The sequence below is a fragment of the Gracilinanus agilis genome, chromosome 4 (genome assembly GCF_016433145.1).
Source record: "Gracilinanus agilis isolate LMUSP501 chromosome 4, AgileGrace, whole genome shotgun sequence".
Lineage (NCBI taxonomy): Eukaryota > Metazoa > Chordata > Mammalia > Didelphimorphia > Didelphidae > Gracilinanus > Gracilinanus agilis.
Window position 1 is genome coordinate 38,605,201 of NC_058133.1, and position 4,425 is coordinate 38,609,625.

Genomic DNA, 4,425 nt, shown 5'->3' on the forward strand with positions numbered 1-4,425 from the left:
CCAGTCCCTTTGGGGAAAGGAGTGGCAAAAGAGAGACCAAGACACAGAGAGAGACCAACAGAAGGATAGGTGAGAAATGCCATTTCATGATCCTCTCTTGCCTGATCTGCTTGCCTGAGCTGCCTAACTTCCTATAGTACTTTATATTAAGGCTGATTCCCTAGTGATGTTAATAAGCCATCTGAATTCATTTGTCAATGATGAACAAATTCCCATCCTCTTGTGTTGATACCTAACCCCTAGCTGACATTATTCAAACCCAAATCTCCATCCCCCATTGCCCACTCCCTCATTCCTATCACCCTCATCTCAGCACCCCTAGGGTTGTACTTTAAACTCCCCACCCCTTCCACTCTACTCTCTGAAGTGCTATCTTCATTGGAAATAAACTTGCTTTCATCTTAAATCTATTACCTTCCCCTTCCTTTCATCTTCTGACTCACTGAAACTTGGCTCCTGATAACACAGCCTCCCTGGCCACCCTTTCTAGCAATGGTTTCACTTTTATTCATTTCTCAAACTTACTGGTCAAGGTGAGGGACTTGGAATACTCTTTGCTCCCCACACTTCCCAGACTCTCCCTCTACTTTCATCACTCAGTAACATCTCCTCCTTTGAGGTTCAATTAATCCATATCTACTACTCAGTCAGAACTATGGTATTAGGGGCAGCTAGGTTGCTCAGTGGATAGAGCACCAGGCCTGCAGATGGAGGAAGTCCTGGATTCAAATCTTGCCTCTTAGCTATGTGACCCTGGGCAGGTCACTTAACCTCAATTGCCTAACCCTTACTGCTCTTCTCTCTTGGAACTAACACTTGGTATCAATTCTAAAACAGAAATCAAGGGATTAATAAAAAGGAAAAAGGGGGGCGGGAAACTATGTTATTTGTTGTCTATGAATGTTCAAACTCTTCCCTGTTTTTCTTCAATGAGTTCATTACCTCACAGTCTTTCTTTCCTTTCTACATCCTGCCTTCATACTTGGGGATTTTCATTTAAATAGTCACATTCCCTCAAATAGATTTATTTCCCATTTCCTTAATTTGCTCATTCCCCACAACCTACTTCTCCATCCCACATCAGGTACACATAGAAGTAGTCATACTCTTAATCTTGCCATCACCCACAAATGTTCCAGTGCCATGTTTATTAACTCTGAAATGACGTTATCTGAAAATAATCTGATATTTCTCCACTCTCTCCTTACAACCCCAAACCTTATTCTTCATCCTCACCATGATTTCTACTTCCTTGTCCCCTCAGTTCTCTCCTAGATCATCAACTCTATAATAACTACACTCTCCTCCTTCTTCCTTGATGAACTAGTTAAATTCTATACTGTCCTGTTTTCTTGAAACCCTTCTTGTTGTTCACTCATTTTTAGTCATGTGTGACTATTCATGACTTCATTTGGGATTTCCTTGGCAGATATCTTGGAGTGGTTTAACATTTTCTTCTCCAGCTCATTTTGTAAATGAGGAAAGTGAGTCCAACAGGGTTAAAATGACTTGCCCAGGGTCACATGTCCAGTGAATGTTTAAGGCTAGATTTGAACTCAGCAAGAGGAGTCTTCCTAATGTCAGACCCAGGACTCTAAGCACTGTGCTACCTAGCTGCCCCTAGAATTCTTTACCTTTATTCTATTACCTATTATGCCCTGCCAAGCCTCAGTCCTGGATTACTCTCGCCATTCACTGCCTTTGTTCTTTTTCACATATTTCCCAATAAAACTGGAGAAAATTATGAAACTGTGTGTTGACTAGATCCACTACAAATTTGTGCAATTTCAACTGAGGCCTCACCAAATCAAGGTAATCCTTTTATTCCTCCCTAATTGGCTCACTATCCCACTCACTATAGCAATTTTTCAAAACCTTCTCATCATTTCTTAAATCTCCCATAATTCTCTTCTTCTACCCTCTGAGCTGACAATTTTGTCTCCTAATTCATAGAGTCCATTTACTGAGATCTTCCTCTTCTCCCCTCTCCCAACTCACATCTCCCAGATGTCTTATACCACTATCTCTTTCATCATTGTTTCACCTGAAAAAGTGACCCTTCTCCTTGCCAACACAAACATATATATATATACACACACACACACAGGCAAACCCCTTCCATCCAATCTTCTCCAGCAAATTGTCCCCTCCATCATCCCCAATGGCTACAAGCATGTCTGTCTCTCTCTTATCCTCAAAAAACCCTGACTTGTTCCATCCTTCCCCACTAGCTATTGTCCCACATCTCTCCTCCCTTTTGTGACTAACTTCCTTGAGAAGGCAATATATCTACAACAGGGGCCTCTATTTCCTTTCTCTTTACATTCTGGCTTCTGACTTCATTAAATTAAAATTCCATTCTCTAAAGTTACTAAAGATCTCTTAATTTCCAAATCTAATGACTTTTTCTTAATCTTCATCTTCCTAGACCTCTCTGTAGCCTTCAACACTATCAATCACCCTTTTTTTCCTAAATAGTCTCTTCTCTTTTGGATTTTGTGTCACTACCTAATCAGGTACTATTTTCTTTTTTTTTTTAACCCATACCTTCTGTCTTAGAATCAATAATGTGTATTGATTCTAAGGCAGAAGAGTGGTAAGGGCTGGGCAATGGGAATCAAGTGACTTGCCCAGGGTCACACAGCTAGGAAGTGTCTGATGCCAGATTTGAACCTAAGAACTCTTGTCTCTAGGCCTGGCTCTCAATCCACTGAGCCACCTAGCTGCCCCCTCAGCTACTATTTCTTAATCTCCTTTGTTCAAACTTTGTCCGGTCATAGTCACTAATCATGTGTGTCCCACAGAGTTCTGTCCTGGGGCCATTTCTCTTCTATACTATTTCACTTGGGAATCTCATTAGGTCCAATGGAATCAATTATCAACTCTATTCTGATGATTGTCAAATCTCCTTATCCAGCTCTAACCTCTCTGCTGACCTCTAGTCTCCAACTATCTATTGTACATCTTGAACTGAATGTCCCATAGATATCCTAAACTTAATATGTCCAAAACAGACTTCATTGTCTTTTTCCTGAAACCCTCCCACTTCCTAACTTCCCTATTTTTTTAGACCCTTACCTACTGTCTTGGAGTCAATACTGTGCATTGGCTCCAAGGCAGAAGAGTGGTAAGGGCTAGGAAATGGGGGTCAAATGACTTGCCCAGGGTCACACAGCTGGGAAGTATCTGAGGCTGGATTTGAACCTAGGACCTCCCATCTCTAGGCCTGGTTCTCAATCCACTTAGCTACCCAGCTGCCCCCCCCCCCGTCCCTATTACTGTTGATAGTCACTCCATCTTCCCAATCATCTATTGACTAAATTGAATTAATATAGTACAGTGCTGTTCTTAGATCAACAGAGTTGGTGATTAATAAATGTTTATTCCCCAAATAAATAAATGCTCAAAGAAAGCGGATATAAAATTTTCTGGTTGTTTTTATGGTCAAAAGAAGAGCATTAACTCTGAAAGTTTGAGTTGGATAAAACATGAAACAGAAAGTTTGCCTTCTGCTAATATATTGAACCACAAAACTGTTACATCAAAGGAAGTAATAGAATTCTAGCTTCCTATCAATGCAGGAAAGTGGTAGATCTAAATAAAATCCTTAATTATTGACTCAAATGCTTCAGAGTAGCATATGAACAGTAAGATATTTTATCAGCTTCTTTTCTCTTGCAAGTCATCCCCTCTTTCTTAACAGAAACAACACATATTCTTACTTTAATAGATTGTATTATCTTTTGTTTTCACGTGACCTTTATTTCCTCATTCATTTTGCCAGGGATCATTCCTTTGAAGAAAAGACTTTTATGAAGAGGAAGTGGGAAGAACTTTGCAATATCTATAAACTCATTGAAAAAAATCTGATGTTATATGCAATGTTCTCCACACTCATGGACCATCCCTTTCAAAAGAAGCCGGGGAATTGTCTTCTCATTTTGTCTTTTTTTTTTTTTTAATTTATGGAATGCCTCAATGAATTTGCCTGTCATCTTTGCTCAAGGCCATGATAATCTTTTCTTTACCGTTCCAATTTTAGGATAAATGTGCTACTGAAGTGAGGACCCATATCTCTTTTGGGGAGCCAACTTTGGGTGATGTAATTTCCCAACATTTAGTTGTAATTCTTTTTTGTGGCTACGGTATTTTTCTTTTTATTTACATTATTGTAGCCACTGTTTGTTGTTTTCTTAGTTCTGTTTACCTCACTTTGTATCCATTCATATGAGTCTTTCCATTTTCTACCATATTTACCATGTGTATTGTAACAACAATACACAATCTCATTACTTTCATATATAAAAGTTTGTTCAGTCATTTCCCAATCAGTAGGTATCTACTGAAATTTCAGTGCTTTTGCAATACAACACGCTGTTAAAAAATTTTTGGTGTGTTCCTGGTTAAGATGGTGGCAGAGTAAAA

The 4,425-nt window shown here is 39.3% G+C and overlaps 1 non-coding gene across 1 annotated transcript; it reads right to left on the bottom strand.

Moving 5' to 3' along the window:
- Positions 1-3,959: 3,959 nt before the first annotated feature.
- Positions 3,960-4,068, bottom strand: LOC123248175. Its single transcript, XR_006506253.1, has one exon. It is a non-coding gene; the product is annotated as a U6 spliceosomal RNA (small nuclear RNA).
- Positions 4,069-4,425: the final 357 nt, after the last annotated feature.